The sequence below is a fragment of the Cetorhinus maximus genome, chromosome 13 (assembly GCF_964194155.1).
Source record: "Cetorhinus maximus chromosome 13, sCetMax3.hap1.1, whole genome shotgun sequence".
Lineage (NCBI taxonomy): Eukaryota > Metazoa > Chordata > Chondrichthyes > Lamniformes > Cetorhinidae > Cetorhinus > Cetorhinus maximus.
The window spans coordinates 114,313,997-114,339,326 of NC_135891.1; the positions used below are offsets into that span (position 1 = coordinate 114,313,997).

The 25,330-nt window shown below is 41.6% G+C and overlaps 1 protein-coding gene across 10 annotated transcripts in view; it reads left to right on the top strand.

Moving 5' to 3' along the window:
- The window catches only part of gng7 (guanine nucleotide binding protein (G protein), gamma 7), a 212,596-nt gene that overhangs the window by 22,640 nt on the left and 164,626 nt on the right, over positions 1-25,330 (top strand). For 9 of the 10 annotated variants that reach the window (XR_013578528.1, XM_078556074.1, XM_078556071.1 and 6 more), the window contains one exon: positions 18,083-18,146. The gene's annotated coding sequence lies outside the window, so the exon portion shown is untranslated. Of the gene's footprint in view, positions 1-18,082; positions 18,147-18,485; positions 18,509-25,330 lie in introns of those variants that run through there. The other variant, XM_078556075.1, reaches the window with a different exon arrangement.

Here is a 25,330-nt window from a genome sequence, read left to right on the forward strand (position 1 = left end):
GAAAAGAGGTGAAATAAAAGCTGGTTTAAGGGGGGGTGGGACCAGTAGAGCTGGATAGAGAGCCAGTGATAGGTGGAGATAGACAAAGGGACAAAGAGGTGTCGAAGGTGGTGATATTATCTAAGGAATGTGCTAATAGGTGACATTAAGGGTAGAAATCAGGACGAGCAAGGTACAGATAGCCCTAGTGGGGTGGGAGAAGGGATAGAAATAGGCTAAAAGGTAGAGATAAAACAATGGATGGAAATACATTTAAAAAATAATGGAAATAGGTGGGAGAAGAAAAATCTATATAAATTATTGGAAAAGGGGGGGGGTGGTCGGAAAGGGGGTGGGGATGGAGGAGAGAGCTCATAATCTAAAATTGTTGAACTCAATATTCAGTCCGGAAGGCTGTAAAGTGCCTAGTCGGAAGATGAGGTGCTGTTCCTCCAGTTTGCGTTGAGCTTCACCAGTAGCTTATTCACCAGTAACTTGTTCAATGATGCTCAATTTGGGTTCCACCCAGGTAGGACACTGAGTGGTCTTTAAACTAAATAGTGGGGCAAAGGGATCAAGTAATGGGAAATGTAATAAACAAAAGGGAAGGTACAGGGGTAGCAATTGGGGTAATGATAATCGTAGCATGACAGGAAGGGACAAGTGCACCAGAAGTTAAGACTACGGTTTGAAAAAGTTGTAAAGACCAAATTAAAGAATGCATGTAGATTCATAGCAAAATGGATGAATTGACAGCTCTAATAGAAATAAATATGTATGACCTGATAGCCATTACAGAGACACGGCTGCAAGGTAACCTAGTCTGACACCTAAATATTCAAAGGTACTTGACACTTCGAAGGAGGGGAAGCTAGGAAAAGGTGTTGGGTAGCTCTGCCAAATAACGATGACATTATTAGAATAGTGAGAGATTAAGTTAATTCTAAAGATTAAGATCAAAAATCAGTTTGGGTGGAGATAAATAGTGAAAGTAAGAAGTCAATTGTGGGTGTAGTTTACAGGTACACTGTCGGATGGAATATACAGGAAGAAATAACAGGCTTGTAAGAAAGGTACTGCGGTAATCATGGGTGATTATTAATCTATATATAGATTGGCAAAGGTAGGCTGGAAGATGAGTCCATAGTGTTTTCAGGACAGCTTCTTAGAGCATCACATTCTAAAGCCAACCAGAGAGCAGGTTATTCTACACGTAATGTGCGATGAGACAGGATATCCTGTGAAGGAGCCTCTAGGTAACAATTATCATGACATTAACTTTCACAATCAGTTTGAGGGTGAGAAGAATGCATCTAAAACTAGTGTTTTAAATTTAAAGGTAATTATTTTTCGATATTTGTTCGTGGGTGTCGCTGGTTAGGCCAGCATTTATTACCCATCCCTAATTGCCCTCGAAGGTGGTGGTTTTCTGCTGCCTGGAATCACTGCAGTCATGTGTTGTTGGAACACCCACAACGCTGTTAGAAAGGGAGTTCCAGGATTTTGAGCCAGCAACAGTGAAGGAACAGCGATTTATAGAGTTCCAAGTCAGGGTGGTGTGTGACTTGGATGGAAACTTCCAGGTGGTGGTGTTCCCATCTATCTTCTGTGTGTGTTCTTCTAGTTCGTAGAGGTCACGGGTTTGCAAAGTGCTGTCGAGAGAGCCTTGCGAGCTGCTGTCAGCCCAGTACATCTTGTAGATGGTACACATTGCAGCCATTTTGTTAGGAGTTAAAGTTGAAGGTGGTGGATGGGGTGCCAATCAAGCGGACTGCTTTGTCCTGGACGGTGTCGAGTTTCTTGAGTTGTTAGAGCTGCACTCATCCAGGCAAGTGGAGAGTATTCCACCACACACTTGACTTGTGCCTTGTAGATGGTGGACAAGCTTTGGGGAGTCAGGAGATGAGCTACACACTGCAGAATTCTCAGCCTCCGACTTGCTCTTCTAGCCACAGTATTTATATGGCTGGTCCAGTTCAGTTTCTGGTCGATAGTAACCCCCAGGATGATGTTAGTGTGGGATTTAGCGATGGTAATTCCATAGTGAAAGCACCCGAGGGAGCCGCAATCATAATGTGATTGCATTTTTCATTCATTTTGAGGGAGAGAAGAGTGGGTCCAAGACCATTATTTTAAACTTAAATAAGGGCTATTATGGGGGCATGAAAGCAAAGCTAACTAGTGAACTGGCAAATTAGGTTAAGGGATAGGTCAATAGAAATGCAGTGGCTGTCACTAAAGGGATATTTCAGAATCTCAGTGCAGAAGAGGCCCTTCAGCCCATCGAGTCTGCACCGACACGTGAGAAACACCTGACCTACATACCTAATCCCATTTATCAGCACTTGGCACATAATAACATTCAAGGCTATGGGCCAAGTGCTCATCCAGACACTTTGTAAAGGATGTGAGGCAACCCGCCTCCACCACCCTCCCAGGCAGTGTATTCCAAACTGTCATCACCCTCTGGGTAAAAAAGTTTTTCCCCTCATTTCTTTCCCCCCCCACCCCAAAAACCTCCTGCCCCTCGCCTTGAACTTATGTCCCCTTGTGACTGACCCTTCAATTAAGGGGAACAGCTGCTTCCTATCCACCCTGTCCATGCCCTGATGATCTTGTACATCTCGATCAGGTCGCCCCCTCAGCCTTCTCTGCTCCAACGAAAGCAACCCAAGTCTATCCAACCTCTATTCGCAATTTAAATGTTTCACCCCAGGCACATCCTGGTGAATCTCCTCTGCACCCCCTCCAATGCAATCACATCCTTCCTATAATGTGGCGACCAGAACTGTACACAGTACTCTAACTGTAGCCTCACCAAGATTCTATACAACTCCAACATGACCTAAAAACAAAAAACTACTGCGGATGCTGGAAATCCAAAACAAAAACAGAATTACCTGGAAAAACTCAGCAGGTCTGGCAGCATCGGCGGAGAAGAAAAGAGTTGACGTTTCGAGTCCTCATGACCCTTCAACAGAACTATGTAAAAATAGGAGAGGGGTGAAATAGAAGCTGGTTTAAGGTGGTGGGGGTGGGGGGGCGGGTGTGGGAGAGAGAAGTTGTGGTTGCGGGGGGGGGGTGAGGTGTTGTAGGGATAAGCAAGCAGTGATAGGAGCAGATATTCAAAATATGTCACAGATAAAGGAACAAAGAGGTGTTGAAGGTGGTGATATTATCTAAGAGAATGTGCTAATTAAGAATGGATGGCAGGACACTCAAGGTACAGCTCTAGTGGGGGTGGGGTGGAAAGCCAGAGCTTTCTCATATCCCCTCTTTGCTCTCCTAATTGCTTTCTTAAGCTCCACCCTGCACTTTCTGTACTCCACTAATGCCTCTACTGATTTGCTCCCCTTGTACCTGCTAAAAGCCTCTCTTTCCCTTCTCATCGTATCCTGAATATCTCTGGTCATCCATGGATCTCTGGGCTTGTTACTCCTTCCAATCACCCTAGAGGGAATATGTTGAGCCTGTACCCTCCCCATTTCCTTTTTGAACGCCCTCCCACTGCTCTTCAGATTTCCTCACAAGTAGCTGTTCACAGTCTACCTAGGCCAGATCCTACCTTATTTTACTAAAATCCGCTCTTCCCCCAATCCAAAACGTTTTTTGTAACTTGTCTATTTCTTTGTCCATAACAAGCTTAAGTTGTACCATGTTGTGGTTGCTATCACTAAAATGCTCCCCCACCACCACCTCAGCCACCTGTCCGGCTTCATTCCCCAGAATTAGGTCCAGCACTGTGCTGTCTCTTGTTGTACCCTCTACATATTGATGTAAAAAGTTCTCCTGTACACATTTCAAGAACTCCACTCCGTCCAAGCCCTTAAAACTATGTCTATCCCAGTTAATGTTGGAAAAGTTGAAAATACCTAATATAATTACCCTATTGTTATTGTTTTTACACTCCTCCGCAAATTGTGCAAATAGAATACACAGAATAGGTACATTCCACTGAGAGAGAAATTTCCAAGGGGAGGACTAACCATCCGTGGTTAACAAAAAAAAGCTAGACAATATCAAACTTAAAAAGCTTATGACTGTGTAAAGACGGGTGCCAGGTCAGAAGATTGGACAGAATATAAAGAATAGTAAAGAATGACAAAAATATTAATGAGGAGGGAATATTAGAGAACGAGAAAAGGCTAGCTAGAAATAAAAAGACGGCTAGTTAGGGTTTCTATAGACATTTAAATAAGATAAGAATTAGCAAAATGAGCGTTGCTTCTACATAGTGAGTCTGAGGAATTAATGATGGAAAATAAGGAAATGGCAGATGAATTGAACAGGTATTTTGCATTGGTCTGCACTATAGAGGATGCAAGTAACATCCCAGAAATAGCAGTAAATCAGGAGTTGGAAGGGAGGGAGCAGCTCTGGAAAATCACAAATCACCAGAGAAGTGGTATTGAGCAAACTGTTGGAGCTGTGGCTAGCAAATCCCCAGATCTTGATCTTCATCCTAGGGTCTTTAAAATAAGTGGCTAGTAAGATAGTTGATGTGTTGGTTTTAATTTTCCAAAATTCCTGAGATCCTGGGAAGGATCCATTAGATTGGAAAATAGGAGCGTAACTTCTTTATTCAAAAAGGGAGACAGAATGCAGGAAACGACAGGCCAGTTAGCTGAACATCTGTCATAGGGAAAATGTTAGAAACTATTATTAAAGATGTTACAGAAGGACACTTAGGAAAAGTTAAGGCAATCAGGCCAAGTCAATGTGCTTTTGTGAAAAGGAAATCATGTTTAACCATAGACTCAGACATTTAAAGCACAGAAGGAGGCCATTCAGCTCATTGTGTCTGCACCGGTCAGCAAAGATCTGATTACACTAATCCCATTTTTCAGCGCTTGGCCCATAGCCCTGGAAGCTATAGCAATGCATGTGAATATCTGAATACTTCTTAAATGTTACGAGAGTTTCTGACTCAACCACCCTTTTAGGCAATGAGGTCCAGACTCCCACCATCCTCTGGGTGAAAACATTTCTCCTCAACTCCCCTCTTAGCCTTCTACCTCTTACCTTAAAATCTATGGCCCCTGGTTATTGACCCCTCTACTAATGGAAAAAGTGCCTTCCTATCCCCCCTATCTATGCCCTCACAACCTTATACACTTCGATCAGGTCCCCTCAACCTTTGCTGCTCCAAGGAAAACCACCCCAGTCTATCCAATCTTTCCTCATAGCTCAGACCCTCCAATCCAGGCAGCATCCTGGTAAATCTCTGCACCCTCTCCAGTGGAATCACATCCTTCCTATAATGTGACCAGAACTGCATGCAGTACCCCAGTTGTGGCCTAACCAGTGTTTTATACAGTTCCAACATAACCTCCTTGCCGTTGTATTCTATGCCTCGGCCAATGAAGGCAAGTATCCCACATGCCGCCTTAACCACCTTTCTACCTGCCCCACTACGTTCAGGGATCTGTGGATTTGTACGCCAAGGTCCCTCTGATCTGCAGTACTTCCAGGCTCCTACCATTCTTAGTGTGATCCCTTGCCTTGTTAGTCCTCTGCCGGTGCATTACCTCTCACTTTTCTGGGTTGAATTCCATTTGCCACTGCTCTGCCCACCTGAGCAGTCCATTGATATTTAATTTACTGGAGTTCTTTGAGGGAGTAACGTGCTGTGGATAAAGGGGAACCAGCGGATGTACTGTTCTTAGATTTCCAGAAGGCATTTGGTAATGTGCCACATCAAAGGTTATTATGGGAAAATAAAAGCTCATGGTGTAGGGGGTAACATATTGATATGGATAGAAGATTGCTGGCTAACAAACAGTTGTCAGTTGTTCTAAAAACCTATCTGGTTCACTAATGTTCTTTCATGGAAGGAAATCTGTCACCCTTACCTGGCCTGGCCTACACGTGATTCCATACCCACAACAATGTGGTTGACTCTTAAATGCCCTTTGAAATCACCTAGCAAGCCACTTGGTTGTAATAAACCACTACAAAGTCACAAAAAAGGAATGAAACCAGGCGGACCACCTGGCATCGACCTAGGCACCGGAAACGACCATGGCCATCACAGCCCTGTTGACCCTGCAAAGACCTCCCTTACTAACATCTGGGGACTAGTGCCAAAATTGCGAGAGCTGTCTCTCAGACTAGTCAAGCAAACAACCTGACCTAGTCATTCTCACAGAATTGTACCTTACAGATAACGTCAGACGCCACCATCACCATCCTTGGGTATGTCCTGTCCCACCGGCAGGACAGGCTCAGCAGAGGTGGCGGCACAGTGGTATACAGTTGAGAGAGAATTGCCCTGGGAGTCCTCAACATCAACTCCGGACCCCATGAAGCCTCATGGCATCAGGGCAAACGTGGGCAAGAAACCTCCTGCTGATTACCACGTACTGCCCTCTCTCAGCTGAATAATCAGTACTCCATGTTGAACAGCACTTGAAGGAAGCACTGAGGGTGGCAAGGGTGCAGAATGTATTCTGGGTGGGGGACTTCCATGTTCATCACCAAAAGTGGCTCAGTAGCACCACTACTGACCAAGCTGGCTGAGTCCTAAATGACCTAGGTGCCAGACTGGGTTTGCGACAGGTGGTGAGGGAACTAACAAGGGAAAAATATACTTGACCTCATCCTCATCAATCTGCCTGCTGCAGATGCATCAGTCCATGACTGCATCAGTAGGAGTGACCACTGCACAGTCGTTGTGGAGATGAAGTCTCACTTTCACATTGAGGATACCCTCCATCGTGTTGTATGGCACTACCACCATGCTAAATGTGATAGATATCGAACAGATCTAGCAACTCGAGACTGGGAATCCGCGAGATGCTGTGGGTCATCAGCAGCAGCAGAATTGTACTCGAACACAATCTGTAACCACATGGCCCGGCATATCCCCCACTCTGCCATTACCATCAAGCCAGGAGATCAACCCTGGTTCAATGAAGAGTGCAGGAGGGTATGCCAGGAGCAGCACCAGGCATACCTAAAAATGAGGTGCCAACTTGGTGAAGCTATAACACAGGACTACTTGCGTGCCAAACAGCATAAGCAGCAAGTGAGACAGGGCTAAGTGATCCCACTGCCAATGGACCAGATCTCAGCTCTGCCGTCCTGCCACACCCAGCCGTGAATGATGGTGGACGATTAAACAACTCCACTGGAGAGTGAGGCTCCACAAATGTCCCCATCCTCAATGATGGAGGAGCCCATCACATCAGTGCAAAAGATAAGGCTGAAGCATTTGCTACAACCTTCAGCCAGAAGTGCCGTGTGGATGATCCATCTCGGCCTCCTCCGGAGGTCCCCAGCATCATAGATACCAAGTCTTCAGCCAATTCGATTCACTCCACGTGATGTCAAGGAACGGCTGAAGGCACTGGATACTGTAAAGGCTATGGACCCTGACAATGTTCCGGCAATAGTACTGAAAAAGTGTGCTGTAGAACTTGCTGCGCACCTAGCCAAGCTGTTCCAGTACCTGGCTATGTGAAAAATTGCCCAGGTATACCCTGTACACAAAAAGCAGGACGAATCCAACCCAGCCACTTACCGCCCCATCAGTCGACTCTCGATCATCAGTAAAGTAAAGTAAGGGGCCATCAACAGTGCGCTCAAGTGGCATTTGCTTGGCAATAACTTTCTCACTTATGCCCAGTTTGGGTTCTGCCAGGGCCACTCAGCTCCTGACCTCATTATAGCCTTGGTTCGAACGTGGACAAAAGATTTGAACTTGTGAGGTGAGACTGACTGCCCTTAACATCAAGGCAGCATTTGACTGAGTGTGGCATCAAGGAGCCCTAGCAAAATTGGAGTGAATGGGAATTAGGGGGAAAACTCTACGCTGGTTGGAGAGACATCTAGCACAAAGGAAGATGGTTGTAGTTGTTGCAGGTCAGTCACCTTCACTCCAGGACATCACTGCAGGAGTTCCTCAGGGTAGTGTCCTTGGCCAACCATCTTCAGTTGCTTCATCAATAACTTTCCTTCCATCGTAAGATCAGAAATAGAAATGTTTGCTTATGATTGCACAATGTTCAGCACCATTCGCGATTCCTCAATACTGAAGCAGCAAGACCTGGAAAATATCCTGGCTTGGTGACAACTGGCAAATAACGTTCACGCCACACAAGTGTCAGTCGATGACCATCTCCAACATGAGAAAATCCAACCATTGACCCTTGATGTTCAATGACATTACCATCAACATTCTGAGGGTTACCATTGACCAGGAGCTGAACTGGACTAGCCATATAAATACTGTGGCTACAAGAGCAGGTTAGAGGCTTGGAATCGTGTGACGAGTAACTCACCTCCTGACTCCCCAAAGCCTGTCCACCATCTACAAGGCACAAGTCAGGAGTGTGATGGAATACTCTCCACTTACCTGGATAAGTGCAGCTCCCACAACACTTTGACACCGTCCAGGACACAGCAGCCAGTTTGATTGGCACCACATCCACAAATATTCACTCCCTCCACCACCGATGCACAGTAGCAGCAATGTGTACCATTTACAAGATGCACTGCAGGAATTCACCAAGGCTCCTTAGACAGCACCTTCCAAACCCACGACCCCTACCATTTAGAAGGATGAGGGCAGCAGATAGATGGGACTGCCACCACCTGGAAGTTCCCCTCCAAGTCACTCACCACCCTGACTTGGAAATATATCACTGTTCCTTCACTGTCGCTGGGTCAAAACCCTGGGACTCCCTCCTTACAGCACTGTGGGTGTAGCTACACCACATGGACTTCAGTGGTTCAAGAAGGCAGCTCACCACCACCTTCTCAAGGGTGGTTAGGGATGGGCAGTAAATGCTGGCCCAGCCAGTAAAGCCCACATCCCATGAATGAATAAAAAAAAAACAATTTTCATTTATTGTGAAGGGAATTGAATACAAAAGTAGAGGTTATGCTTCAGTTATACAGGCACTGGTGAGACCACATCTGGAGTACTGGAGTATACGGTATTGGTTTCCTTATTTAAGGAAGGATGTAAATGCATTGGAAGCAGTTCAGAGAAGGCTTATTAGACTAATACCAGGAATGGTCTTGAGGAAATGTTAGACAGGCTAGGCTTGTATCCATTGGAGTTTAGAAGAGTAAGAGGACACTTGATTGAAACCTTTAAGATTCTGAAGGGTCTTGACAGGGTGGATGTGGAGAGGATGTTTCCTCTTGTAGGACAGTCTAGAAAAAGGGGTCACTCTTTGAAAATAAGACAGGGACGAGGAGAAACCTTTTTAGTGCCGCGAGTCTTCGAGCTCTATTCCTTTTAAAAAGCAGTGGAAGCAGAGCCTTTGAATATTTTTAAGGCAGAGGTACGTAGATTCTTGATAAGCAAGGGGATGGAAGGTTATTGGGAGTAGGTGGGTGGTTACAATCAGATCAACCATGATCTTGTTGAATGGTGGGGCAGGCTCGAGGGGCCGAATGACCTACTCTTCCTCATTCTTACATTCATAATGTACGTATGAATGCCAAGGGGAGATGGTTAGATTCTCTCTTGTTGGAGATGGTCATTGCCTGGCACTTGTGTTGCAAATATTACTTTCCACTCATCAAGGGTAAGAAGGTTAAAGTGAACTGAGAATTAAATGGTATGATCATAGACGTGTAGTGGCAGGCATTAAAGGAAATATTTCATAACATTCAGCAAAGATACATTTTTGTGAAAAAGGCTCTGGAGAGGAACACTCCACGCTTAGGTAACTAATGACCTTAAAGGTAGTATCGGATTGAAAGAATAAGTGTACAATTCTGCCAAGATTAATGGTAAGCCAGAAGATTGGATAGAATTTAAAAACCAGTAAAAAAAATGACTATTTTTGAGGGAGTAAATAGAGTACTGTCTGAGGGAAAGCTAGTTAGAAATATGAAAACGGATAGTAAGAGTTTTTTTTACAAGTAGTTAGTAAGGAAAAGAGGCACTAAAGTGAGCATTAGCCCTCTAGAAAGTGATAATGGGGAATTAATAATGGGAAATATAGAAATGCTGGAACAAATATTTTCTTTCTTCACTGTAGGAAACCCAAATAACACCCCAGAAATACTTGTAAATCAGGAAGTGAAAGGGAAGGGGTAACTAAAAACAATTATAATCACCAGAGAAAGCTTACTGAGAAAACTATTGGAACTAAAGGCTGACAAGTCCCCAGGACCTGATGGAGTTCACCCTAGGGTCTTAAAAGAAGTGGCTGTGGGGATAGTAGATGCATTGGTTATAATTTGCCAGAATTCCCTAGATTCTAGCAAGGTCACATCAGATTGAAAAATAGCAAGTGTAACTTCTCTATTCAAAAAAGGAGGGAGACAGAAATCACAGGTCAGTTAGGCTGACATCTATCATGGAGAAAATGCTAGAATCTATTATTAAGGAGGTTATAACAGGGCACTTGGAAAATCTTAATACAGTAAGGCAAAGTCAGCATGGTTTTGTGAAGGAGAAATCATGTTTGACTAATTTATTAGAGTACTTTGAGGAAGTAACAAGCAAGATGGTTAAAGAAGAACATGTAGATATGGTGTACTTGGATTTCTAAAAGGCATTTGATAAGGTGCCACATCAAAAATTATTACACAAAGTAAGAGCTCATGTTGTATGGGGTAACATATTGGCATTGGTAGAGGATTGGCTAGCTATTAGGAAGCAGAGGGTAGAGAAAAAAATAGGTCATTTTCAGGTTGACCAGCTATAACTAGAGGAGTGCCACAGGGATCGGTGTTGGGGCCTCAACTATATACAATTTATATCAATGACTTGGATGAAGGGACCAAATGTATGGTAGCTAAATTTACTGATGACACATTGATTGGTAGGAGAGTAAGTAAGTTGTCAAGGAGGTAAAGAGCCTGCAAAGGGATATTGGTAGGTTAAGTGAATGGGCAAAACTTTGGCAGATAAAGTATAATGTGGGAAAATGTGAACTTGTCCACTTTGCTAGGAAGAATAGAGAAGCTGTACATTATTTAAATAGAGAGATCGCAGAGCTCTGCTGTACAGAGGGACCTCTGTGCTCTGGCACGTGAGTCACAAAAAGTTAGTATGCAGGTACAGCAAGTGATTTAGGAAGGTAAATGGAAAGGGAATCAAGTATATAAGTAGGGAAATTTTGCTGCAATTGGTGAGACCACACCTGGAGCACTGTGCACAGTTTTGGTCTCCTTACTTGAGAAAGAATGTAGAATGAGAAGCAATTCAGAAAAAGTTAACTCCACTCATTCCTGCGATGAAGTGCATACCTTATGAGGACCCTGTATCCATTAGAGTTTAGAAAAATGGGAGGTAATATTATTGAAACATATAAGATCCTGAGGGCTTTTGACAAGGTAGATAGTGGGAGGATACTTCCTCTTGTGGGGAAGACCAGAACTGGGGGGGAACAGTTTTAAAAATAAGGGATCTCACATTTAAGATGGAGGTGAAGAGAATTTTTTTTTTCCTTGAGGGTCGTAGCCTGTGGAATTCTCCTCCCCAGAAAGCACTGGAGGCAGGGTCATTGAATACTTTTTTAAGGCTAAGTTAGGAGAGTCTTGATTGACATGGGAGTCAAAGGGTATAGGGGGCAGACAAAGTAGAGTTGAGGCCACAATCAGATCACAGCCATGATCTTATCAAATGGCAGAGCAGGCTGAATGTCGTTGTCCTGCTCCTAATTCACATGTTTATATGTTCACTCGGCTCCAGACTTCATTACAGCTTTTGCCCAAACAGAAGAACTGAACTCAGAGTTGAGAGTGACTGCCCTTGACATCAAGCATTTGACCAAGTGTGGCATCAAGTCTAAGAAAAGTTCCAGTCAGTGGGAATCAGGGAAAACTCTCCACTGCTTGGAGCTGTATCTAGCATAAAGGAAGATGGTTGTGGTTATTGGCAGCTGATTATCTCAGCCCCAAGATATCACTATATGAATTTTTCAGGGTAGTGGTCTAGGCCCAAGCGTCTTCAGCTGCTACAGTACAAGACCTCACTGTTCTCATAAGTGAGAGCATTTGATGATTGTGCAGTGTTTTGTTCCGTTCACAACTGCTCAGATAATAAACCTGACTCTGCCCACTTGCACATCTTCAGGCTTGGGCTGATAAGTGGCAAGTAAACGTTCATGCTACACAATGACTGATTCCAACAAGAGAGATTCTAATGACCTCCCATTGACATTCAACAGCATTATCATTGCTGAACCTTCCACCATCAGCATTCCAGGTGTCACCATTGACCAGAAACTGAACTCGACCAGCCACTTAAGTATTGTGGCTATTAAGAGCAGATCAGAGGCTGGATACTCAGCAACAAATAATTCATCTCCTGATTCCCCAAAGCATTTCCATCACCTACAAGACAACAAGTCAGGTGTGTGATGGAATATTATGAGGATGAGCAGCAATACTCAAGGAGTTCAACACCATGCAGGATAAAGCAGCCTGTGTGATTTTGCATCCCCATTCACCACCTTAAACATCTACTTCCTTGACCACCAGTAAAGAGGCATGTGGAGGTGGGGGAGAGATAGTAAGGTGGAGTCATTTCAGGACATTGAGTTACGAGCTGTGCTGTATTAAGGCTGTTTTGTGATGTAGCAGATGGTAGTGAATACATTAATTTAGAGGTTGTGAAGTGGAATGTGTATGGTGTAGAGGTGGTTAAGATTACATGGTTGGAAAGGAGCATGTGGGCATGGAGGGCATTGAAAATTATCATTTTGAAGCCCCGGTACTGAAAATTGGCAAAAGTGATTAGAATGTGGAATAGAATAAGTGGTAGATGTCTGGAGGAAATTATCTATTTTATATAGGTAGAGCTGGGGAAGTCAATGACATGTATTAGAGAAAACAAGTTGGAAAGGGATTAAAGCATGAGGGAAAGTTTTGGCAGCAGTGGGTGCAGTGCTGTGAAGATAGAAGTAATAGTGTTGGTAACAGATTAGATATGGATTTAAAAGTATTTTTGCCTAGGGGTCAGCTATGTACCAGAAATGAGGGTAGAATTAACACTTTCTGAAACGTTTCTAGTCAAAACAGAATAGGATAGCCTCAATCTTGCTAGCTTTGTAAAGAAAATTCGGGCCAATGCAAAAATTGATTTGACAACTTGAGGTCAAGAATAGTAAGAGAAAAGGTTCAATGTTGATTTGTATTTCATGAAAGCTGACTCTTTGGTGGTGTCACTGAATGATGTAATGGTACTGAGTAGAAAACATTGTCAGCTAGGCTTGTAATGGGGATATAGCTGGAAATGGATGTTATATTTTTTACTCTAGGGATGAGAGTATTCACGAATTGTATATGTTCATAGTTTACTGGATTGTACAGTAATAAAATAATTTACTGTGCGCATTGACCGGTGAGATCTTCTGATCCACCAAATGTTGGGTTCTGTTTGTACATGCCTTGGCATTACTACTTCCAGTAATCAAATATGTGGGAGTGGATATAGCCTATTTGTCCTTTGTTTGTGTACACAATGTCCTCGTAATTCATTGCAAAAAAAAACATTTTGTCCTGCTAACCAACAGTGAATGGATCTGAAGGATAAGATTTTGAGAGTAAATTCTGCAAGAGTTTTTGTTTGCAGTTATTAAGTGCGACACTTTTTAAAATAAGTGTATATACGTGATAGTACTGCACAATGGTAAATGAATCTGAAGTTAGATGATTGTATGAACTACTTGACCTTCATTGCTGCTGGCTATGATGCTACCTGAATTGTTAACTTGTTTTGTAACCCCAACTATGGTGTGTTACATTGACTCATTTAAGAACTTTCATAATAAAGCCCTGATTATGTAGCTACTGGGAGCTTTATATGCTGCCTTTCACTACAATACTGTCTTTATGAAGTGGCAACTTAAATGCAAGATTCATTAAAGTTAGTTACAATAATGCAGGATATTTTGATATGGCAAGTTAAGCCAATAAGCCCGGAACTCGGGGCTTGTATTTGGACTTTATTGTACCCAAAAGTACTAGCCGTATGGAATTGCAATTTATTGATTGGACTTAATCTGCACTGAATTCAAGTTGTTATTTTTCCTTAGTGCCTTCATTTCATTAACTTCTTTGGTTGTGATTGGGTTGTTGCACAGAAGAAGAGAAACTTGATGATGAATATCTAACCACTTAGTTCATGCAGATTTAAGCCTTGTGGTACAAGGTGTTTGTTTTTTTGTGATGATTACCCTTTGGCCCACACCTCCCAAAATTTATTGTTTCACTGCTTAACCTCAACATATGGTGAATGCTTTGTAAAATAAAAAAAACATTCTGAAAGAGTTTCTTGAAATGTAGCAAGCAAGTATTGGAGCATTACTTTGTTATTATATAATTGGATGCAAATGACATTTTTCTTTTAGGCACTGAAGCTTATGCTTATACCTTCTCCCTCCCTTGTTTATGTACATTTCATGTACTTATAAATTTGAAGAGGGAGGAAAATATTTAATGGTGAAATAGCGGCTTTAAATTTGAAGCCTGCATTTATATGACACCTTATCATTTCCTAGGCAGTTCACACACACAATGAATTACTTTGAATGCAGGCTGTTCTGTAAATGCAAGCAGTAGCTGTTTTGCGTACATAATCAGACAAACAGCAAGCAGTGTGATTATATGGCCATTTTTTTTTTTTGGATGATGGTTGAAAGAATGTCAGCCAGAGCATAGAACACAAATTCCCTTGTTTTATTTTTGAATGGTGCCTTAAGATCTTTAATAGAAACAGGAGTAAACCATTCATCCTTTGAGCCTGTTCTACCATTCATTGAGATCATGGCTGATCAGTACCACGACTCCATTTAACCCTGCCTTTGATCTCTATCCCTTGGTGGCATCTGTCGATCTGGGTCTTAAATTTCAGGACTCTGCACCCTTGGCCTTTTGGGGGAATTTAAAATTGTGCCCCTGTACTAAATTGCTTCACTTTAGGAAATGGTTTTTTCTGCAATTTTCATTGTATTAGTTCATTTTAAGGATTTGGTTAGATCACTTCCTGGCCTTCTAAACTAATGGACAAATTTAGTTTGCATTTCCATGTCATTTAACCTTTTATGCCCTCTCAGTAAGAATCTTATTTTCATCTGAGGAATAGCTCCTGTGATGGTGCAACATTCCTGAAGGTTGGAGGGTGGAGAATTTGATGCTAGAGTAGTTGAATATGTAGGTTAGTTATATGGAGAGGATGCAAGGTCGGAAGCTCAGCTCTGGGTCAGAAAGGATGTGGGTGTTGAGCCCATGGTTCAGAAAAATGAAAGAGATTTAAGTTTGTAGCAGAGAAAACAATTACTTTGGTTTTCCCAGTGTTGTTATTAGATGTCTGACAACACAGAAGTAGAGCTGGATGTCATCAGCATAAATGTAGGAACTGATCTCGTGTTTGTGGATGATGTCAATTCACTGTAGTCGCAGTCAGAGATTGTGCCTGAGACTTCGGGATTGTTTTGATGTGTAGATGTACTGAAATCTGGTAGAGGATCGAGTGCAGTTTGAGAGGATTATGGATATGGCTGTGAAACATGGGTGGTTTATAGCTATCAAGAAAAGAAGTTCAACAATTTGCATCTTTGCTGCCTATGGTGCATTATGGGTGTGACCTGGAAGAACAAAATCACAAATGCGGCAGGGCTCCAGATATGTTGACACTCGCCAAACAGAGGCAGCTTTGTTGGTTCAGGCATGTCCACAAGATGGAAGATGGTTGCTTACCCAAGGAATTTCTTTATGGTGAAGTGGCTGATGCCAGATCTTCAGTGGGATGCCCAAAGCTCCACATCAAGGATGCCTGCAAGTCTGACATGAATGCTAGAGGATCATCAACTTGGCGAAAGACGCTCTTTGGTCTGCCCGAAACTTTGTTGGTCTGCCAGTACAGAGTTGTCCACAACAGAGTGTTGCAGACTGGCACATTCCAAGGTCCAGGACTACCTGCTGAGGGATGCACTAAAGCTTGGGGCAACCGCTGCAAAGGCACAATGGAGAAAGGTTGCTCTCTAAGGCCGTAGTACACCGAGGGGCTAGAAACTGTATAGATCCCCTCGGGCTATATGACTCGCATTGAATGTATACAGTAAATATTACATGTATCCCAATTGTATTGAAGCACCCCTGCAATGTTTTGTAGAAAATTTGAATATCACTGCACTTTCTATAATGAACTTTTTGAAATGTTTTGTAATGTTCGTTTAGATATTTTATGAATAAAGTATATTTTTGCCAAAAAAATTGATTATTGTATCTGGGAGTCACGAGCTGATGTCAGAAGAAAATGGCCTCACCTCCTCTGGGCTGACATGCACCACCATGATGACCAGGGGCTACTGTGGCTTGGTAATAGGTGTCAACGCTGAAAACAATACACAGCAACACTTGGAAGCTTCATGCCTGCCACTTGCGGCAGAACCTCCCTCTCAAGGAATGACCTCTTCAGCCATCAGCAGAGGTGTGCCTCCTGACACCCCATCTGAAATGGATTGTTTGCTCTGTGTCCATCCTCTTTTGTAGATGGAAGGATGCTGACACATGAATAGGTAAGAGAACCTGTGGTAGAGGTTTAGAGGAGACAGGCGGATGGAGAGTTCAAAGAGGTGGGGGAAAAGAGGGAAGATGAGATGGAGGATGAGGCTTCTCTGTAGAAACTGAGGGAAGATATCTTTGAAAGGAACTTGACAGGCCTTGGGTGGTTGAGAGGTTGGCGGACAAAAGTTCTTAGGTAGCAATGAAAAGTGTAGAAATGGTGAGGTGCTGCATGGAGAAGGTGGCAGAAGAATAGTGGAAATGACATGATAACCATGCTGCACTTGGTTTGGCCAGGACAGGTTGTGGAAGATAGTGTGACGAGGAGACTTTTGAGGATAAGTGTTATCACCTGTGAGTTGAGTTTTCAAAGCCAGGATGTATATATAAACCTCCATAAAGTGGGGGATTTCTCTAAGGCATTCAACACAGTCAGCAGAGCAGGACTCTAGAGGACAACAGATTTTCCCTAAAATCTTGCAGAGTCTCCCCTTTCCATGACAACATGCACTGCACTGTACCATTTAATGGCTTCACTTATGACTGTTTCAAAATGAATAATTGAGTGAAACAGAGCTGTGTCCCAGTGTATCCCTGCCACCCCCCCCAAAAAAAAACCTGCTTGGCATCATCTCCATTCTCCTAGATATAATCTATAAACTAGTTTCTACTGATTTTTAGATTTTAGATGTAATGAACCATTTGTTTCATAAGCTTCTGTGTACAAAAGAGAATTTAAGAAATTATGTATGTGCTTGAGCAGAAATCTGTGGGAGAGAAAAAATGGTGCAGAAGCTGTGTCAGTGAGTGTAATGCATATTCTTGCCTCACAGTGGCGATAAATCTCTTCATTGCACTGTATACCAGATTAAAGATACAGGTTAGAAATGGTTTCCTTGTTTGTAAAATCCTCCTGATAAAACTGGTGAATTCCACAGTTGCTTGCAAGTCCATTTGTTCTAATAAATGATCTGTTGAAAATTATAATTGTAAGGTTAGTAAAAACAGTCACTTTCAGAGGCCTTAGTTCAATTCATTCACTGCCAAACTAGCTAGCTTCAGCTAGGGTAACATTTTCAGAGATTGCAGCTGAACTCGGTAGTGATAAACTAGAAAATGGAAATTCTTTGGCTTGGTGTCAATTTTGGATGGTTATTTTCTGTGAAGCACGCTGGGATGGTTACATAGCATTTATTAAAAAGTAGAAATAAATACACGTTGTATGATTGCAATTCTGAGAGTCTTGTTGCAAAGTTTGTATATGGTTATGAGCTTGACTTAATTACGATGCTCTGCATTGCATTATTCAACACTGCAGCTCACCAGTGGGAGAATTTATCCCAAGCATGTGCTGAACTAATCTCATCTGAGGCAGTAGGCATAGTAGTTGATTAGTAGTAGGTATGAGTTAGTCCAATGGTAGTAGGCTTGAGTTCCTGCTGTACTGCAACTCCTGCATGGACACTAGGCAATCCATTGTGTGAATATATATAATAAAAATATGTAGATACAATGTAGCTCAACATATTAGCTTGTTATACATACACCAAATAGCTTTAATATATGTTTTAAAATAACTACATGGAGAGGTTTTGCTTCTCAATAATTTTTTTTTTGCCATTTCCAGGAAGTGTTCGTTTCTGTTGGAGTATAAGTGTAAAACCACTGTTCCAGTTGGATCAGCTAATAAGGTCAGTATTTTAAATACATTTATTAAAGCAGAGATCTTTTGGCAGGTCTTAAAAATGCTATGCTTAATTGTAAAAGAAATAACTGTAACTGTTGCAGCTGTTATTCCATTGGGTATGACTCGGAATTCCTATGGCTATTTTACCAGAAACACTGGCACAGGCTAACATAGAGCCGGTCCACTTTTCTAGCTACCATTGTGACCGTGATCGACATGCATTGGTGTCCTTCAGTAAATATAACCAGAAGAGGGTTCACTACATCTGCGAAATTCAAAATCTTGGATACTGTTGTTTTTCAGGCTCTATTTCAAGGCTGCCTTTTACATCATATATGAAGTCACCTTGTTTATCTTGACGTTTCAGTGAGTAGCTGAGCTATTCAGATAAATAAGATCCTGGGTTTGATCATGGCTTTATACCATTGGTACATACCGATCTTAGATCAATTACAGTATTTCTTCCGAACGCCTTGGGTTAGGGAGATAATTGGCTGGACTTCTGTTTTGATCTTTGTCTAGCAGCCCTTAATAATTCACTTATGTTACTGCCTGATGAAGCAGTAAATCATAGGTGACCAGATTCCATTCTTGGCTGCTGTATACTTACAATCTTGGGGCACTGTGCCAAATGAGGGACGCCATTAACTCTTACTGCCTAAAATAACAGCTGGAAAATGTATGCCAGACAGTTGAAGACCGGATTGGGTTCAATTGCTACACCTTGCACAAGCAAATAGACTATCTCACCATCTAAACCTATGCACAAAGGATATCCTTAAGAAAAGGAACTGTACAGCAGCTGGTGTCCATGTATTTTGGGCAAAGTTGGTGCCTTAGTGTGGAGGAGAAGTTATTTTAATTTCACTGTAAGCCTATTTATCTTCAATATTTTCTACTACTTTGTGCACTTAGATGATGATGAAATAGTTTAGTAACTTTGAAATAGTGGCCTAGATACACCAGCAATATTGGCACAAGCCAACCAAGTGGCTTAAAAGCTCACTAAAATTTGAGTCAGAGTTACCCACATAAGTAGCATGTCCAAGTCCTCTCTAACTATTGCCTGTCCATCGAACAGCCAAACTCACCAATTTCACATATCTAAATCTGGGCATATTCTAATGAGATTGGGTGTAACTTGACACCTACAAAATTAGGGCAAATTTAGGCACATTTTCAGTTGTAACAACTACTTTTATAGTGCTTTTAATATAATGAGCTATCCCAAGGTGCTTTTATAGGAGCATTATAAAACAAAGAATGATACCAAGCAACATAGAGATATTAGGGCAGATGACTAAAAGCTTAGTCAAAGAGTTATGTTTTAAGAAGTGTCTTAAAGGAGAAAAGTAGGGTAGGGAGGGAATTCTAGAGCTTGGGTCCCAGGCAACTGAAGGCAAAGCCACCAATGGTGAAGCAATTATAATTGGGAATGCGCTAGAGGCCAGAATTAGAGGGGTACTGATATTTCTGAGGGTTGTAGGGTTCGAGGAGATTACAGAGATGAGGAGGAGCAAGGTCATGATATTGAAAACAAAGATGAGAATTTTTAAGTCAAGATGTTGCTCGACTGGGATCCAATGTAGGTCAATGAGTGCAAGGGGGACTTGCTGCGAGTTAAGACATGGGCAGCAGAGTTTTGGATAACCAAGTTTTATGGAAGGTAGAATGTGTAACATCTGGGTTGAGACCAAAGAGGAAACTCTAGGCCAGTAAGTACACTGGAAGCTCTGAAAGCATATGCAGCCATGTGATGCAACAAGACCTACACAATTAGCTAGCTAACTGTTTTGCAGTACAATCAAGGGAACAAACAGCTATTTTCTGCTTAATAACAAACATTTTAATGTCTTGTATGTTGCCTTTACATATGTGTGTAAAGACAACATACAAGACAGGAAATTTTGGCTAATAGGATAATCAGTAGTTCAATAAGATATCCAAATCCAACAGTCAAACAAATATATTTAAAAAGAGAACTTGTTTTAACTAATTTTTATGTTTTTAGTAATTAATTGTGAATTTGTTGTTTGTTTTCTTAAGAGATTTGGTAATCCTATTTTGCCTTGAACTTGAGTCATGTATCTGACAAATTTAGCCAGTAGGTGGTGCTCTTGACAGTGATTGACAATGAACAAATCCATCCACACTTTGTGAAAATCTGGTGAACAACAGTTTGAACTGCCACCACAGCATTGTAAGCTACACATTTACCAATCGTGTACAAAAATTGCTTCTGACACCAATTGCCAGCAGTGTTTTTAATTGCTTTATGCCTACAGAAAGGGAAAAGACAAATGATATTGTCATCTTTATTCATGAACTTGTAATGTGCAGAAATCAACTTGGCTTGAATGTTCCTAAAGTAGTCATGTATCATCACTTTTGCAGTATCATCACTTTTGCAGCTAACCAGTAACAATTATAAAAATAGGCTTGGCTGACTTGATTACTCATTGCAATACATAACACAAAATATGGGTAGATCAGTTTTTTAAAAATACTCGTAAGTACATCCAACTGCAACTACACGAGTTACCCAGTAAATATTTTTTTGCTGAGCTAGTGTTAAATTTTACTGGACAGTGCAGCTGTGAATTTAGTGGCATAGCCAGTATAATTAAATATTGTTAATCAATTGGGACACCTTTGTATAGATTTAGTTGCTATTGATGGGGATCTTGTGTGCATGTTCCATAATTAGTATAACATAATATGTCCTGTAGTGGGTAAGCAATAGAATAATCCACTTGCACACATTTTAGAACTACTGCTTTTGAAAGCAGTTTGTTTTGTTTGGTATGAAAATGAACTTTTATTATGTTAGTCTTCACTGAGTTTTTAAAAATTGCAAGAAAAGTTGCACTTTCACATACACCCGCACACTGCTCACAGATCAGGGCAGACACCTGACCTGTGTTTCTGTTGTGTACATCACTTTTATTTTTACAATGCCCATTTTTTTCCCAAACAATCCCAATGAGATTCTGTGAATCTTTGTTTTGGGGAGAAGTTGAAAGGGGGATGAGTGCTGCTTTCTTGTACCATGTTTTTTTATATTAGAATTATTCCAACATTCAAATGGGGCTGCAGGTGCTTGAGGGCAATTTAGATAAATTAATTTGATATCCCTCAGACATTCATTTTATGAGTGTAGTGCCTTAAATATTGTCAGTAGGTATTTATGTAGTGCCATGGCTACTTTCACATCATGGTTTTGTGCATCAGACACTTCTCAAATTTATTGAAATTTATTGCACAGATGATCAATTCACACGATGTGTTGTATGTTTAAGCTGCGTTGATATTTTGCAACAATTCATGCTAATGTTGAAAGCACCTGAAGTTTCTGCAATGCAACTATGTGCAATTCAAAAGTAAACTCTCTCACTATCAGACTTTTCTTTAGTCCCTCCAAATTACCCTTGCAATTACCTTCCATTCATTTTTGGGACAAGTCGGACTTTATACTCTGCTGTTCATCTCTAAAGGAATGTGCAAATTGGTGAATGTTATCCCTGCCCCTTTTTCCCCCCTCCTTCCCCCAACAAACCTTGTTCATGTATATTTGGCTCCCCCATTGCATGCCTCTTTCTTTCTCCAGTTTTCCTTCCCCAGCCCCTCCAAGTAAAGATGAATTCACTGAGTTAAGAAGGCAAAAGAAGTGAATAGACAAATGTCTGAAATGCTGCTGCAAACTTTATGGGGTTAATGCAATGGTGAGAGATAATTGTTCTGTTTCGAATGCAGGTTCCAAGTGCCAGCACAGTAAAATGACCTGCCAGAGAGCTGGAAGCACTCCCAGGCACTTCTAATCACCCTCCAATTTCATAAGTCAAAATTTGCTGTTTCACAGTCAAGTTATTGGTCATGTGGCAGGAGGGAAGCTATCACACCACTAGTAGATCATGCTTTTCTTCCTGGAAATAGAATCTGTACTGGCTAGACCTGCTGACTGAAATTACAGTAAAGCCTTGGTCATGAGATTTTGGTTGTTCCAATCATTGTCATCGTTGACTAACTTATTGACTACTGAAATTATTAATTGATGTTAAAAGCATTATACCAGAACTTAGTAAGTGGTATTAAGAATGTGTGTACTGTGTACACTGTGGGTATTTACTACACCTGGGAGGGACTGGTAGAGGGGGAAAAAATGTGTGAATTAGTTATATTCAAGATGATTATCAGGATGAGCAGAACAAATAGCAACTCCTTGAATACAAAGCAATACCTGTAATGGACATGTTCTTTACCCTGAATTTGAATACTGTATGAAACAAGGTGATGAATATTGTGCATGTTTATAAAACAGTTTTTAAAAAAATAAATAGCTTCAGCCAGATGCCAGTTTACTTTGGCTGATTCAGAAGCATGCTTGTTAAAAAATCTAATTACTTCCTAAAAATAACTTTTTGTGCAATTTTATATTGGAACATTTTAAGCCTGTGAGATGAGAACCAAGGCCATGATTGCTGACTCATCAGAGTTCTGATTTGTTTGTGGGCATATTAGTAATATGAGTTGACCAGTCCTGGATACTTGCTGGAATCTGTGATTTTTCACTTTTTTAATGAGCTTGACAACTGCTGAAGATCTATAAGTTTGGAAAACGTTAAGGAAACAAAAGCCAAGACAAATTGACTTGGGTTATTTCATGGTCATCTTTTCTCAGTTCCAGTGGGCAGAATTTTGCGGCAGCGGGATTTTACATTCCCTCTGAAGTCAATGGGGTTTATAATGGCTTGCCGCATTTTACGGCCCCGTCCCTGCCGAAACAGGGCCGTAAAATTCTGCCCAGTATGTCTGTGTTCACTTCAAGATGTTTCCACATAAGTGGCAGCAGCCTGTTCATTTGTTTGAAAAAAAATTGATGCTGTTGTGTCCTCAATTTCTTGTCTCATCTGGCGTCCCTGGTTCAGCATGGCAAACTGAAAGGCTGCCTTTTCCTTTACATTTGGAAAACTCCTAAGAGGGATTGAAGCTTTATCCCATTCCATTAGTGCATTTTTCTGTTCTTTGTATGACATTGCCTTAGATCTTTTATAAATACATTTGGATTTCTGTTCTCTATTGTCTGCTGTCATTGAAAATGTTCCCCCGTCCAAACAGGGAATAATAGATATTAGTAGATAATCAAGACTCAGCAAATCTTGGCCTCGCACGCATGTAAATATCCTAGGCACAGAAATGAAGGCAAATAAAAAAGAAAAGTTGATCTTAATTGGGCATTGTAGTAGATTTATTCATGACAGATGGAAAAGAGGCAATGTCTTGTGAAAGACTTTGTCCTAAAGTCCTAGAAAAATTCTGGCTAAAAAGTGGAACTGAAAATTTGGAGTGCAGGTGGATTTTGCTGTCATGAACAATTACATATCTGCATTGTGGTTTTGTCATTGGGTGATTGCTGTCCAGGTTGCTATGAACAGAATATAGATTCCCAAATTTATGCAGCGAAGTGTAAATGTTCAAGTTGGATTTGGAAGATAAGTCGATGGTGAGTGGGGCAAAGATGTCTGGAAGAGGCTTTCAATCTTGGCTGTAGGTTTAAAAGAAATTATAACAGTGGCATTCTCCAGCTCATTACAAACTTGAAAGTGTCCTCTGATTTACGACATTTTAAAACAAGCACTTGCACACGCCAGACATTGTAAGAACTTGTCACATGTGGTTTAAGATCTCTAGGCATACTATAATGCAACAATAGTTCCCCCCACCACAAGCCACTGGTAGTGTGGTCACTAATGACGCTGGGCAAATTATTTTTGATCAAAATGTCATGTTCAGTATGGAAAGCATACTTTTCAGAATTGTTTTTGAAGCAAATGCTAGAAATTGAAATTTAAAGTCACGGTGCTGGAAATATCTGAAGCAAGTGAAATATCTAAGTTTAACCCACCCCTCTTTCGGCCACACACACACACACAGCCCCCCCCCCCCCCCCCCCCCCCAAAAAAAAAAAATGAGTCTGGTTCACAGAATCTTAATGGCACAGAAGGAGGCCATTTAACCCATGTCTGCACCGGCTCTCCAAATGAACATTATGACCTAATGCCATTTCCCTGCCTTTTCCCTTTTCCCCGTACCCTTGCACATTCTTTCTATTCAAGTGATCATCTAATGCCTTCTTGAATGCCTTGATTGATCCTTCCTCCAACACACTTCCAGGCAGTGCATTCCAGACCTGAACCACTCGTATGGCAGTTTTTTCTTCCATTACACTTGCTTCTTTTGCAAATCACTTTAAATCTGTGCCCTCTCGTTCTTGATTGTTTTCCGAGTGGGAACGGCTTCTCCCTATCTACTCTGTCCAGCCGCCTTCTTCTCCAAGGAGAACAGTCCCAACCTCTCCAATCTTTTCTCATCCCTGGAATCATTCTTGTAAACCTCCTCTGCACTCCCTCTAATGTGTTCACATCCTTTCTATAATGTGGCACCCAGAACTGTACACAATACTCCAGCTGAGGTCTAACAAGTGTCTTATTCAGCACAACCTCCCTGCTCTTGTACTCTCTATGCCCCTATTAATAAAGCCCAGGATACTATATGCTTTATTAACTGCTCTCTTCACCTGTCCTGCCACTTTCAATGATCTATGCACAAATACACCCAACTCTTTCTGCTCCTGCACCCCCTTCAAAATTTGACCTCATATTTTATATGTCTGTCCATGTTCTTCCCACCAAAATGTATCACGTCACACTTCTCCGCATTGAACTTCATCTGCCACCTATCAACTTGTCTATGCCCTCTTGAAGTTCCACACCATCCTCCTCACAGTTCACAACACTCCCAAGCTTCGCATCATCCACAAACTTTGAAATTGTGCCCTGCACACCAAGATCTGCCCTCCAAACTTTCCTCCAACTCAAAAAATACCCATTGACCATTACTCTCTGCTTCCTATTTTTCAGCCAATTTTGTATCCATGTTGCTGCTGCCCCTTTTATTCCATGAGCAATAACTTTTCTCACAAGTCTGCTGTGTGGCGCTGTGTCAAATGCTTTTTCAAAGTCCATGTACACCATATCAACAGCATTATCCTCATCGACCTTTTCTGTCACCTCGTCAAAAAAATCTCCAAGTTAGTTGAACACTATTTCCCCTTCAGAAATCCATGTCGGCTCTTCTTTATCAATCCATATTTTTCCATGTGACTACTAATTCTATCCAGAATAATTGTTC